At 44.2% G+C, this 15595-nt stretch overlaps 1 pseudogene; it reads left to right on the forward strand.

Moving 5' to 3' along the window:
- The first annotated feature begins 12598 nt into the window (after positions 1–12598).
- LOC147423148 (ABC transporter G family member 4 pseudogene) lies at positions 12599–15327 on the forward strand (annotated as a pseudogene).
- The last annotated feature ends 268 nt before the right edge of the window (positions 15328–15595 follow it).

A 15595-nucleotide genomic window follows, 5' to 3' on the forward strand; every position in this document is an offset into this window, starting at 1 on the left:
TCTAAATGTATAATGATCTGATAGATTTTTACACAATTATACCGTATTTTTATGTTGTGTAGATTGCTCAAAGAGCACATACTACCAGCTGATAATGTGATGCCAGATTTCCAAGAGGAAGCAAGAAAGATTTTGCGAAACTTGGGGATGGATTACAATTCGATCCACGCTTGTCCTAATGACTGCATTCTTTTCAGAGGGGAATACATAGACATGGAGAAGTGTCCAAAATGTGATTCCGAAAGATATCGAGTAGATCTCCACGGAACAAAAATTCCGCAAAAGGTTTTGCGACATTTTCCTCTGCTTCCTCGCATCAAGCATTTCTTCGAATGTAAGTCCATGGCCGCCCTAGCATCATGGCATGAGGAGAATAAATCTTCGGATGGTGTGCTACGGATTCCTGCACATTGTGCAACCTGGAAACATATAGATGGAACATGGTCGAATTTTGCCAGGGAAGCTCGTAGGCCCGGCTATGGATGGCGTAAATCCATTTGGTCAAAGATCAACATCTTACAGTGTATGGCCCGTTTTCATCGTCAACTACAACATTCCCCCATGGTTGACTACGAAGAAGGGGCATCTATGGCTAAGCTTGATTGTGCCAGGGCGATATAAAGTGAAGAATATGGATGTGTATCTTCGTCCACTATTGGAAGAGCTACAACAATTGTGGATTGGCATAGAGGTGGTGGATATGAGCCGACACACAGGTCGACGGAATGCTTTGATCAGAGGAATTCTAATGTGGCACCATGCATGACTATCCCGGAGTAACAGAATGCTCAGGTGATCTATTTACACTCCTCACTTAGACACTGTAAATCTTGGTTTTTCTCAAGCTGATCTATTATCATGTGTATACATGCAGAGCTTCAAACAAGCGCATACAGAGCATGTGTCACATGTGGACCTAGACTGAATGCACGTAGGGCGCCCTCACTGAAGAAACAAATCTACGAAGGTCATCAAGCGTATCTTTCAGACAATCATGTGTTACGCGACGGCTTTTTGGGAAGAGAGCCACCGAGGATGTCTGCACAAGCATGGTTACAGCAGAAGGAGATGTGTGATGACAGATTGCCCCCAGGGATAAAGAGACTATCTCTATGGTACGAGTTACCATACTGGCCCTGACTCATGATCAATCACTTGCTCGATCCAATGCACATATTCAAGAATGTGGGTAATCTACTATGGGACCATCTGATCGGCAAGAAAGATACTTTGAGAGCCAGAGCTGACCTTAGAAATGTGGATCGTATGGAGCAATATTGGCCGTAAACAGCGTCCGATGGATCGATAAAACTCCCTAAAGCACCATGGATTTTCACAGGAGCCCAAGAACGCAAAGTAAAAGAGACCATTCGATCTTTGCGGACCCCCACTGGCGGAATGCACTCGCTCCGAGCGTGTTTTACTAAAGAAGGAAAGATTACTAGTTTGAAGTCACACGACTGGCATCAGGTATGTTCATAGTGGAGTATATCATAGTGAGAATTGTGTAACAAATTTGTGTGTGGACTTTAATATCATTGCTGCAGGTGTTTTGAAGTTTATTTTACCGGTTTCCATTGAGGGATTTTTGTCTCTTGACGTCAGTAACACAATCTACAAACTTGCGAAGTTGGTGCAATGGATCTCACAAAAGGAGATCAACGTAGACTCCATACCATTTGCCAAACTAAACGTTGCGGAGGTTGTGTGCATGTTTGAGAAACATTTTCCTACTACCATGCTAACCATTCCGGTGCATCTTCTTGTTCACATAGTTGATGAGGTGGAATTTGCCGGCACAGTACATTCCAGATGGATGTTCTTTTTAGAACGTTTCATGAGAACGCTCAAGGGATATGTGCGTCAGAAGGCACGTCCGGAGGGTAGCATGGCAGAAGGTTGGCTGGTATCAGAGTCCCTAGTGTACATTGGAGAGTGGTTAGACGGATTTGATAAAGCCCGGGATACGCTATGGCGAACCATAGATGATGAGCACATATCTAGAATTGTCATGTACAATCTCGGTGTTGAGAAGAAGATGACGGAAGATCTAGAGGCTAAAATCAACCGATTTTGCATGCTTCACAATCCAGTCATGCAGAAGTGGATTTCACAATATGAGGATGCAAAGCAAGAGCAACAAAGGGCAAGGATCGAGTGGAGACGAGGAAAACGACCACCGATGCACTATCCGACGGGTCTGGAGAGCCTACCAACATTCATGAGCTTAAGATGGTTGCACAACCAATTGAAAAGCGCACAACAGTGCGGTGAAGAAGTGATTGAGGAAGAGTGGGAGTACTCTAGGGGTTGCGCGACCAAGGTAAGTTTGCAATGTACGACTAGTAACTTTCTAGATGTTTGAACGGCCACTCATAATCTTTGTTGGTTGTAGTATAAGTCATACACGGAAGCATGGTGTAAAGGTCGACATTTTAGAATGGAACGGATCGACAAAAAATGTTTTACTCAAGATTGTGGAATCATGGCAAAATTTGAACAGTCTAGTCGATGAGGGTCCTCTGATGCAGATCCTGTGGTGGCTGAACTCACTTACTTCGGCATGCTACAAGAGATTTTGAGGATCGATTATAGAGGATTTTTTGTCGACTTGTTCGACGTGCAATGGTTTAAGATAATCATGGAGGTCGCAACGCTACTGTGCGTGAAGGAGAGTCTGGTTTTCTTGAGGTGGATTCAACTAACAAATGGACTGACCTAAGAGACACTTTTGTACTACCCGAGCATTGTGAACAAGTAAGTATTTAAATAGTTAATGTGTGTTTTAGAATTTATGTGCTTGGAAGCTCTCATGTAAGTTATGTGGCTCTAGCAAGTGATATTTCATTCCACAAACTCTGCATCAAACTGGTGCTACATCATAGAGGTAGCCCCTCGTAGTGCACGGACGTATGAAGGCTACCATGTGCCAATCACAGCGGCATCAATGGAGGAGATCAGAGAAGATGCTCAGTCAGAAGCCGTGGAGGTGGTGCCAGACGAACATCAACGTGCTACTCTCTATGGGGTGCATGCAGAGGATCTACAAACTGAAACAGAGGACATGTGTTTAAACGGAGAGCTCTATATAGATATAGGAATTTATGCTGAGCTATGCGAGGATGAGAGAGAGAGATCTCTTAAAGCCATAAATATTGTATTTCAACAATTTTTCTCCGTTTTGTAAATTCAGAGTTATGCACTTGCCTCTTCCATCACTCAAGTTGAATAGAAGAAGGCTGCTTTCTATTGTTGCTAGCCTTTGAACATTCCAAAGCTTAGTGAACTCGCTCTACTGTAATGTGTAGAGCATAGTGAGTTCTTATTAGGTTTTTACAAAAGAATATGTGTACATACCTGGCGGCCCGCCCACTTACCTGGGCGACCACATTGGGCTTTATACCCCAACAACCTCCCACTTAAAGTCCAATGTGGTACATTAAGTGTGAGAGAAGCTACTATACAAGCTAATATACAAGAGATGTAGAGAAGTGATGTACTACCCTACACCTAACTGCTTGCGAAAATGCACAAAGCTCTCTGAGGGAAGTCCTTTTGTAAGTAGATCAGCAGGATTTTTTGTGGTGTGAACTTTGACAAGCTGAAGTTGCTTATCCTCGAGCATTTCCCTAATGAAATGATACTTCACATCCACATGCTTTGTCTTTGAGTGATAAACTGGATTGCGAGCCAATTGTATAGCACTTTGACTATCACAATATAACACATGCATCTCTTCTTTGATTCCCAAATCTGTTACTAGTCGATTAAGCCAAATTGATTCTTTGCATGCCTCTGATGCTGCAACATATTCAGCCTCTGTAGTAGACTGAGTAACACAATCTTGTAATCTAGAACGCCATGATACAGCTCCACCAGCCAATGTAGAGACATACCCTGACGTAGACCTTCGGTTGTCTAAGTCACCTGCATAATATGAGTCTGTAAAACCCTTTACACTTAGCTCTTGACTCCCATAGCATATACGCATACTCTTTGTAGCTTTCAGGTATCTCAATATTCCTTTCACTGCCTCCCAATGTTTCTTGCCTGGGTTTGACATGTATCGACTTACTACTCCCACTGCAAATGCAATGTCTGGGCGAGTAGCAATCATTGCATACATCAAACTATCCACTGCAGACGCATATGGAATCTTATCCATTTCAGCCTATTCTTCCTTAGACACAGGACAATCTTGTTTGCTAAGTTTCACATATGGTGGCAATAGAACACTCAGTGCCTTTCCCTTCTCCATATTGAAACGTTGCAAAACCTTGTCAATATACTCTGTTTGAGATAACCAAATCAACTTCTTTGATCTGTCTCTCTCAATGCACATACCAAGTATATGACTTGCCTCACCCATGTCTTTCATGTCAAACGATTTTGCCATCTTTGACTTCAAAGCTGAAATTTCTTCCAAGTGCTTGCCAGCAATCAACATGTCATCCACATACAAAATAAGGATCAACCAACTACCATCCTTAGCCTTCTTTGTATATAGACAGTGATCAAACTCACTATGTTTGTAGCCTTGAGAAAGCATAAACTTGTGGAATTTATGGTACCATGCCCTCGGTGATTGTTTAAAGCCATAAAGACTCTTTAACAACTGGCATACCCAATCTTCCTTGCCTTTCTCAACAAACCCTTCTGGCTGTTGCATGTAAATTTCCACATCTAAATCACCATGCAAGAACGCTGTCTTGACATCCATTTGGTGCAACACCAAATCTAATATGGCAACCAATGCAAGAAAGCATCTCAATGTAGTCATCTTGACCACCGGAGAGAAGACTTCATCAAAGTCAATGCCTTGTTCTTGCTTAAAGCCCTTGGAAACAAGCCTTGCTTTGTACTTTGGCTGACTATCATGAGCGGTGATCTTATACCTGTAAACCCATTTACAAGGTAGAGCCTTTTTGCCATGTGGTAATTTAACTAGCTTCCATGTCTTGTTGTTATGCAGAGCTGTCATCTCTGACTGCATGGCCAATTGCCAATTCCCGGAGTCCTTCATTTGCACTGCTTCCTTGTAACATGAAGGTTCATTGCAATCAGTCAACATGACATAGTTCATATATGGAACAAACCTATCAGGAGGTCGCGTGACACGTCTAGATCTACGCACAATAGGTGGCTCAGGCTTAGCCACAACCTGTGGTTCCACTCTATCCTGTCCTTGCTCCTCTTGAGCCCTGACATTTTGTCTTGCACGTGCAGGTCCATCTTCTTGGAAGACAACTCTTCTAATCTCCTCAACCCTCTCTGGTTTAGAATGATATTTGGATTCATTAAAGTGAACATCATTGCTGCGGACAACCTTTCTGGATTCGGGATCCCAAAGTCTGTACCCCATCTCACCAGAATTACCATAGCCTAGAAAGATGCACTTTCTACTCTTTGGCTCAAGTTTGTTCCTAAATTCCTTTGGAACGTGAGTATATGCCTCACAACCAAAGACTCTGAGATGCTTGTATGAGGGCATTTTGCCTGACCATACCATCTCTGGCACTGAATCCTTATGCAAAACCTTGCTAGGAGATCTATTTACAAGATGAACAGCTGTTGATACAGCTTCATCCCAAAACCCATTTGGCAGCTGTGCATTAGACAACATACTTCTGACCTTCTCTTGTATGGTCCTATTCATCCTCTCAGCAACACCATTTTGAGGAGAATTGTAAGGAGCAGTAAGTTCACGTTTTATACCTTTTGACTCACAAAAGTCCTGAAAGGCCTTTGAAACATACTCTCCACCATTGTCAGCGCGTAAGCATTTAAGCTTCTTGCCACTCTGATTCTCCACAAGTGTCACAAACGTTTTGAAAACACTAAACACTTAATCCTTGTGCTTGAGAAAGTTAACCCATGCTTTCCTTGAGTAATCATCTATAAATGTCATAAAGTAAGAAGCTCCCCCTAGAGATAGGTTAGGCATAGGTCCACACAAATCACTATGAACAAGTGCCAACTGTGTATCTCTTCTACTGCTTCTATGCTTATGTGGCTGCTGTGTTTTCTTACCATACAGATAATGTTCACAGAATTCAAAATCATTAAATGAAAAGCTAGGCAAATAACCAGAACGAGATAAGATTTCCATTCTCTTCTTGGACATATGTCCTAACCGGCTATGCCACAAAGAAACGTTCGGCTGCTCGGTTACATTGATTACATTTTTAGAGACATTTGATACATAAATCATGTAAAGTCCTCCAGACTTTACTCCATGTGCTACTGTCATAGAACCCTTGGATATCTTCCACATGTTCTGTCAAAAAGTGGTGACGTAGCCAGCATCATCAAGTAAACCTGTGCTGATCAAGCTCTTTGTAATTGCGGGAACATGTCTCACATTCTTCAGCGTGAAAGAAGAGCCATTCTGAAACTTCAATTGAATATCTCCAACACCTAAGATCTCACATGTCTGCCCATTGCCTAGCCGAACATGATCTTTAGTGGTCACATAAGAGGTAAACCACTCCTTGTTAGGAGACACATGAAGTGATGCCCCTGAGTCTATAATCCAGTCACTCAGTGCATTTCTATCAGATGCTGTAAGAAGAGCTGAATCCATTGTATTCTTCAAGAAGGAGATGTCTCCTGACACTAGACTGTCATCCTCTGCAACAGTGTTTGTCACATTTATTTCTTGAATCTTCATTGAGGACTTGTTCTTCTCACCATGGTCTTCAGCTTTCTCTTTGCCTTTTTCTGCTTTCCATTCTCTGCAGTCTCTTTTCATGTGACCCTTCTTGCCACAATGGTAGCATTCTATGTCACTCTTGCCTTTAGCACTGCGGGACTTGCTATGAGACTGATTCCTCTTTCCACCTTTGTACTTTTCTTTGGTCTTTCCCTTGACAACTAAGGTTGTTCCTTTGCCTTTGTCCATTGTCTTTCTATTGGTTTCTTCAGTAAGCCAACTTCCTTCTACACCTGCTATGTTCAAACCATCTGGAGGTGCAGAATTACTCAAAGCTGTGCAAAAAGTGTCCCAACTTTCTGGCAATGTGATCAACTGGAACATAGCTCTAATAGGTTCATCAAACTTGACACCTTGAGCTGACAACTAACTATAGATTTTGTTGAATTCATTCAGATGATTGGACATAGGTGTCCCTTCTTTTATCTTCAAGTCAACAAGCTTCTTAAGCCAGTATACCTGTGAAGCTGCACTCTGCTTCTCATAAAGATCACTCAGCTTTAACCATGCTTGATAAGCCGACATCTCGTCTACTACATTGAAGTAAACGCTTTCTGCCAAAGTCAGCATAATGGTAGGAAGTGCCAATTCATCCATTTCGCTCCATTCATCTTCGTCCATATCTTCTGGTTTTATCCCCTTGAGCTTTATAGGTTTTATCTGCTTCTTTTGTACCAACACGTGCCAAATCTGCTTCTTCCACAATGGGAAATTGGTTCCATCCAGCTTCTTGATATTGTAAAGAGCAGTGTCCTGTGATCCAGCCATAGCTACGCTTCACAGTAGTTTACTTTCCTGGGAAAAATTGGCAGAGTTTCCCCTGTAAACTGACCTGTAAACCAATATCAACCTGTCAAATGAACCAAGAAAGCTTCAGATTTTGCAGAAATTTTGGCAGAGTCTCCTTTGTAAAATGGCTATGGTGTACTAAAAAACAAACCAAAAAATAGCTCAAAAAACCATTGTCTCTCTAACACTGTAAGCTGTGGGAAAACCTGTCCTGCACTTGTACTGTCTCTGACTGTCCTGTCACTGTCCTGTAAGCATAGACTGCGACAATGCCTCAACGGTAGTAAAGCAAAGATGCAATCCCAACTGTCTAACTCACAGTCAATACATCCTAGCTGCCTATCTAAGGGTGCTCGAGGGATCGCTCCAAGACCTGTATCACCGAAAGGATCTCAACATTCGAGAATCCCCCAGCTCAATAAAACCTCACTCGACCCTCAACAAAGGGTGCAGTAAATCTGACAGTACATAGACTTCCCACAAAGTCATACATCCATAGATTTCCCACTTTATGTTGTAACCGCTACAACGGTTGTTTGCTGCGTGACTCACAGCCAGCAAACCCTCAACAGACATACATCATCTCTGACAATACATCCCATGTGGAAGTACCTGCAATGTCAGGATGAAATCTGGAATATCAAGCAGCAAACACAAGCTACCTGATGAACTAGTGGATGTCGCCTACAGTCTGTGTGTAGATACGCCCGTGTCGTATGTGACACGTCTCCAAGAACTGTGAGCCGTCCTTCGATGTGTAGACAGCCACAAATCAACACTCTGGGAGTGTCGATATCCTCAGCACCTGCAGTCCTAGGTGGAAAACCCCAAATTTGCAGAGTCGGATATGCACCCGTCGAGACCACGTAGTCGAAAATGGCCTGCGTAGACCTTTGTCGAAGCCGAACGGTGGCCGAGATGACCTCAGAATGAAATTCTGATAACACCGAGCCCTTCGGGCGAGCCCACAAGATTTGGGGCCGTGTCTTCGCCTGTCGAATTTCACTCCAATCTGAGTTGGTGACTCTAGCCTCCTGCAGTGCTGCCCCGAGCCTCGATCTGAGCTCTGATACCAGTTGAAGGAGTACGAGCGGAAGTGCGACGCGAGAGAGAGTGCGAGAAGAAGAGCACGATGATATGGTGAACTTGCTCTACTGTAATGTGTAGAGCATAGTGAGTTCTTATTAGGTTTTTACAAAAGAATATGTGTACATACCTGGCGGCCTGCCCACTTACCTGGGCGACCACATTGGGCTTTATACCCCAACAACAAGCACATTCAAGTTCTTGTATGATTCTCCGGCTCTTTAAGTATTTGCGTCATTGTATTTAATGGTCTTTGCGTCCATTCCAGGTACGTATGCTCTATGTATGTTCTCATAAGCAGAGATGACGAGCACCTCCTCTCTCTCTCTCTCTCTCTCTCTCTCTCTATCTACTTGTCCATGTTTTCTACTCCATTCATTCAATATTAAGTTTAAATGTTCGTGTGTTTAATGCACGTATGGATGATGAGGAGTTTATTTCTTCTTTGTCAACCTAGCAGAGACAGTGGTACGTGGAGCGTCATTGCTCTGGCGCACCATCGCGCGTTTCTACTCCATCCGCATCTCCCTCTGTTTCGGAGTCCTCAGCGCGCTCCGAAGCTTCGGTGTCGACGAGACGATCTTCACACTCGTTTAGGCACCGATGCTCTAGTGGTGGCGGTTGTTGTGGGGGTGGCGCCACCGATGCTTCGACACCGCCTCGTGTTCGACGAGGCTCTTTACTCTCCCCTTCTTTGCCCGTCCCGACACTAGCCACGGCATCGCCATGTACACCAGGTTTTGCGTGTCTAACTGCCGTTCCCCAGAGCTACACACCTCTAGCTACTCCTCCAGAAGTCACTCCAGTGGATACTCCTCGCTTCTTGGCTCAGACTCTAGTGGAGACACCTGGCATCCGTACCCCCGTTGACACGCCGCTAGAGACCCCTGCCGAGACATCCAGGTTCACGCGTCAACGGCGAGAGGGCTTGCCTTACTCCGTCGACTTCAGTGGCGGCATCATCTTCGATGATGAAGGCAAGAAGGTGATTTCGCGCATGCGCGGTCTTTGCTCTCAGGTGTTTAGACACTACATACTAAACACCTGGAGTGAAGTACCGAATGAATTAAAAGACAGAGTCATTAGCATGCTTCATGACGAGTTTGCCGTTCCAACACGGGATGACCGCTTCAATGAAGATGTGATGAAGGTTCGAATGCGCGAATACTGCAAGTATAAGCGTTCCAAAGTGCAAAAAGCAATCAAGCATGGGTGGAACAGACCAGATTGGCTGGCCAAAGAAGATTGGAAGCATGCAAAGAAAGAAGCGCGCGAGAATCCCGACAAGTGGAAGCAACAAAAGGAGGCAGCCAGAGCGCGAGTAGAGGCAAGGAGCTCTCGCACCACTTGGGGAGCTGCGGGTGGGCATCATTTGAGGCCGATTTTGTAAGTTTTCGCATCTATGTTCGATAGGTCAGGGTTTATGGGATTTGAAATTCTAACATAATGGATTCTTTGTATGTTTTGACAGTGGTTGTTTACAGGACGTGATCCCACACCGTACGAGCGTGAGTACGCAGGCAGGAAGGGCTTAAACACCCTTATAGACATCCTGACTTCTCGCGGCGGCATGGTTAGTATTAGGGTTTATTCTTTTCTATTTATTGTATTGTTTTATAAACGTCGCTATATGTTTATACTTACAAAAGGCTATCTTATTGTTTTTTTTTTTTGCAGAATCCGACAGATACGCCGCTTGGACGCGATGAGACGTCTGATTAGACGACGTCAGTTTAGCCATAGCTAGATAGCATTAGTTTCTTTTTGTCATAGCTTATGTATCATGAGACCATGTAACTATGTCTTTTTGAAAACCATGTATATTTTTTAAATAATGACAATGGTTTGTAACTATTACATTTGCAATGATTAACAATCAAGTGTTTTGCTGCTGTGTACAATTGTCATTGATTTACTTTCATCAATTCACGCTTGTCATTTTTGTATCTTTATTTTGCAAACAATACATACTATGGATGATGGAGTTAATGATTATATTGTCTTGTGGGTGACTATTTTGGGTCTATATTTATCTTTACACTTTTTTTAAAAGGTAAATAGACAAATGAAACATTCAATATGGTTGAATGCCCTGCCACCAAAACATTTTCATCTTGGGCGTCGCTATGAGCGTCGCTATAAGTGTCGCTATTGATGGCTTTGCAACGTCCCTATAGACGTCACTATATAGCGACGCCTATAGCGATGCTTATAGCGACCCCGTATCGACGCTAATAGCGACGCACTTAGCGACGCCGGGGGTTATAAAAACCCAGTGTATTTCCGTCGCTAAAAGCGTCACAAGAGCACACAACCTCTTGTAGTGACTTCCAAATGTATGCCCGGTGGGTGAATCTCATCTATGGAGATTCTTGCTTTTTTTCGTTGATTCATGTGTTTCCATGATGTTCTCAATTACTGCAAGAGTTTTTGGCGAGGGTACATCCTCCATCAAGGCTTCGTAGTAGTTATGAGAGTTGTAGGTTGACAAGAAACCCCTAGATTTGAAGGTTTTTCTTGCTGTTGTGAAGCCATCAACATGCACTACTCTTTTCCCCTTGTCTCCAACTTTAGGATTTTGCTGATGATGATGGCACATTATTCTCAGTGTTAAGATTTGAACAAAGGTTGCAGGTTAGATGGTTGTCGAGCACCAGGTGTTCTAGCATACATAGGTGACGCTCCGACTTGTTTGTTACTAGCAACAACGGATTTCCCCCTTTCTCCTTTACACAAATTTTTCCCAAAGATCTGCTCTTGAGGGATTATAGTTTTACTGCCCGGGTAAGAGGGGACGAGTTGAGCAGCTGCAGTGACAGTGGGGTAGTTTTTAGAAAAATGCCCTAGGTTTCCACAATGGTAACATGAGCTAGCTAGATTTCCCCATTTCAAGTATATCACTAGCCTCCCCACAGTTTCAAGTTCAATCTCAAGAGTGTTAGGAAATTGAAAACATAACCATAGTCTTGTCTTTGAATACCCCAAGTTGGGACCAGACAACAATAGAGTTTAGGGAGACCTTATGCTCCCCTTTGACCTCAATGTCAGGGTTTAAAGCATCCTTAAGAAAGTTAGACATGACGGCAATATCAAAATCCTCAGAACATTGGCCAAGGATCTCCGGCTGCCTTGGGGTCGAGTTGAAAAGCAGAGGGTGCTCAAGCTATCAAATAGCTGACCTGAATGTTGAGAGTGGCATGTAGTTATCGATCGATGTGTTGCCAGCGAGCAGGGGTTAAAAACGAGCAGTCCAACGCATAGAGTTCACCGTTGCTTCAAACCCTAGCTCGACACTCTTCCCATCTCTCTCTCTCTCTCTCTCTCTCTCTCTCTCCCCCCCCCCCCCCCCCCAAAAGGTGATTGCCCTATTCCAACTTTTGCATATCACTTCCTTGTGCATCTATCGCGAGAGACTAGACGGGGGTAAAAAACGAGCAATCCGACGCATAGAGTTCACCTGCGAGTAGGGATTAAAAATGAGCAGTCCGACGCATAGAGTTCGCCGTTGCTTCAAACCCTAGCTCGACACTCTTCCCATCTCTCTCTCTCTCTCTCTCTCCCACAAACAAAAGGTGATTGCCCTATTCCAACTTTTGCACATCACTTCCGTGTGCATCTATCGCAAGAGACTAGATGGTGCTTGAACACTCAACCCGGGGTTAAAGGTTGTAATGATCTTGTTTGCTAGGGTGCTAGGCCTTTCAAGCAAAGATATTACGAACAGTTGGGAGTGTTAGATTTCAAGGTTTCTTTTTGTAATCAAATTATCTATGTGGAGTGAAATGGGTACAGGCTCTTGGCATCTTGCCTGGTTGTAATTAGCGATCTTTTACCTGCTGATACAAATCCCTCAAGGCTCATCTATTTTAAAAAAAGAAAAGGTTTTTAGAATTTAGGAGCCCTCAATTTGAGGGTCCGGTGCAATGTTAATCTTGAAATTGCCAGATATGGTGAGGCCGGTTCACTACTAACTATAAATCAATTAGCATGCAATAAGGGCGGCAGCTCAGCTCCAAAATGGTTGGCTCGAGTGGGTAAGCAGGGAAGAGATTAGCAGTATAGGCGCGCGCCGGATCCAAGCTTTGTGGGGTGATGAGAACCATTCCCCCAGCTAGCTGCATGTAAGCAGAGCACGAGAGAGAGAGAGAGAGAGATTGATTAACAACCTTAGCGATATATTGCACGAACGAGACTAGAGAGAGAGAGAGAGAGAGAGAGCAGCTTGCATGCGGGATCGCGGGTTGTCTTGCTTGTGCATGCAGAAGCAGTATATGCAAGCATGAGTTACACTCGCACATCTGATAGATCGCCGAGTACATGGAGAATATCAGCAGCTACTGAAGCAAATAATTACTCTGTCAATGATCAGTGCTTTGAGAGCCTTCATGAGAGTATAACTAATAATTATACAACTGCAGATCGCTTCATGTCGACGTCGACAAGCAGCAAGAGCCCCCCAGCAGCTAATTTGCCTGCATTTGAAAGCATCTTTATGGAATCCATTCTCAATGACCTGGATGACCCCTTTGCACCCAAAAGCAGCAGCACTATTGAGATTGAAGCTCATAACATCTGCTATGAGGCCCCTTGTATTGCATCCAATGTCATGGGTAGGCTGTGGGCCGGTAGCAACCTGCAGTGCAGCACCACCGCCGACGGCACCAATCCACCTCCACAATCACTCATCTTGAAGCATGTCAGCTGCATTGCCCGACCTGGAGAGATCCTTGCAATCGCTGGTCCTAGCGGCGCCGGTAAGTCCACCTTGCTGGAGGTTCTGGGCGGCCAACGCCATCCTGCTGCTGGCTCTGGCAAAGTTTTGGTAAACAAGCAGGAGGTGAGCGCCATGGCGTTCCGGCACATATCCGGCTTTGTGCCACAGAGCGATGTGCTCTTTCCCCGGCTGACTGTGTGGGAGACACTCATGTTTAGTGCAAGCATGCGGCTTTCTGGATCTGCAGCAGACAAGGCAAAAAAAGTTACTGCTCTGATAGCAGAGCTCGGGTTAACTCATGTGGCGGATGCGATGGTGGGTGGGGAGAATATCAGAGGCATCTCTGGGGGCGAGCGGAGAAGGGTTTCGATCGGCGTGGATGTAATACATGACCCCGCGGTTTTACTGCTGGATGAACCTACCTCTGGCCTAGACAGCAGCTCTGCATACCATGTCATTCGAATGCTGCATAACATGGCGAAAATGCGCTCACGGACAATCATCCTCAGTATACATCAGCCTGGTTACCGCATCATTGAGCAGTTGAATGCTCTCTTGCTCCTTGCAAATGGGATGGTCGTCCACCATGGCTCTCTTAAAATGCTCCATCACCGCCTCCGAGTTGGGGGCCACACAATACCTGCTCAGGTTAACATACTTGAATATGCTTTAGAAGCCATCAGCAATGGAACACTCCTTGCAAAATCTGTACCTGCAGCAAGTGGTTTTCTCTTGCCTCCTCAGTGGCCGTTTGATATGGGGTCCATTCGGTTATTAGTTGATGAGTTTGCACATTATGAGGCTGCTTGCAACATTCACCAAAAGACAGCTCCATTCAGTCCTGAATTAGGACGCCCAAGCCCAGTGACCGCCATCTCTACTTTTTCCATCTCATCCGCCTCTTCTAGGATAAGTGAGTGCAGCACTCCGGAGCGGCCAGTGCTGAAGCCAGCTGTGGTGGAGAAGCCAACCTTTGCTAACAGCAGATGGCAAGAGTCGATGATTCTAGCGCAACGGTTTCTGAGAAATCTACTTCGCACACGCACGCTGCTGATAGCGAGGATGTTGCACGCTCTAGGGGCAGGCATAGGGCTTGGACTAATGTACAATGATGTGAGCTTGGATGAGAAGGGAATAACAGAGAGGTTAGGCTTTTTTGCATTTACACTCACATTCCTAATATCAGGATCAATTCAGGATTTGCCCATCTTCTTAGAAGAGAGGAGTGTGCTGGTGTTGGAGACATCAAGAGGGGCATATAGGGTGTCCTCTTATGTGCTAGCAAACCTCTCTATATTTGTGCCCTTTATGCTCCTTCTGGCCCTCCTCTACTCTCTTCCTGTGTATTACATCATGGGATTAAGTGCGACTACATCGGCATTTTTGAACTTTCTATGGATTGTGTGGGTGGTGCTGGTGATGGCCAACTCATTTGTGGGGTTTGTGAGTGCGATGGCACCCGATTTTGTGTTGGCGAATTCGTTGATACAAGGATGGATAGGTGCATCATTTCTATTTAGTGGGTACTTCATATCAAGTGAGAGCATGCCTCTGTATTGTAGGTTTATGCACTATACTTCCATGTTCAAGTATCCTTTAGATGGGCTCCTCATCAATGAATACTCCTCTTTGCAGGCCCAGGGCAAGTGCTTCGATTATGATTTTTCCAATGCACAAGAGCATGAACCAAGTTGTTCCTTCTCCCCTCTTGCAGTCTTACAACATTTAGGCCTTCACCAAACCCCCATATGGCATAATATTCTAATCATCATTGCTTCCCTTGCCCTTTTCCGGATTCTCTTCTACATGATACTTCGAATGAAAGCCTCAAAGCGAGGCCGCTGATCAAGGAGGGGCTTGGCCACCAGTGTGGCTAGTTATTCCCTTCTCATGGATGATTAGCTCTAATCACATCCTAATCATTCTTGTGCCTTATTTTTAAGCATTGGCTTCCTAATCTCCCACAGCGAGATCATTAACCATTCTTATTTTTTTTCCTTTGTCATTGATTCATAGACTGTATACATGGTTGACACAAATTTATCCCAACTCATTATTTCTATTGATACCCATATCTCTGTTTAATCAAAATTGCAAGGGTGTATCATGTTTGAGTGTAGTTCCCTCTTTTGCTGTTTGTGTTATGCAATTCTTTCATTGCATAAAAGTTCTTATTTGTGCAGTTACAAAGGGTTGTTTGTATGAAGTAATTTTTGGCTTTCTAAAACAAGCTTTAGAGAAGAAGAGAGTTAGGGGACATTTGAAGGTCTATTATTTTCATAGTGATTGGACCC

Source organism: Adiantum capillus-veneris, chromosome 26 (genome assembly GCF_014529385.1).
Source record: "Adiantum capillus-veneris isolate H3 chromosome 26, ASM1452938v2, whole genome shotgun sequence".
NCBI classification, from domain to species: Eukaryota; Viridiplantae; Streptophyta; class Polypodiopsida; order Polypodiales; family Pteridaceae; genus Adiantum; species Adiantum capillus-veneris.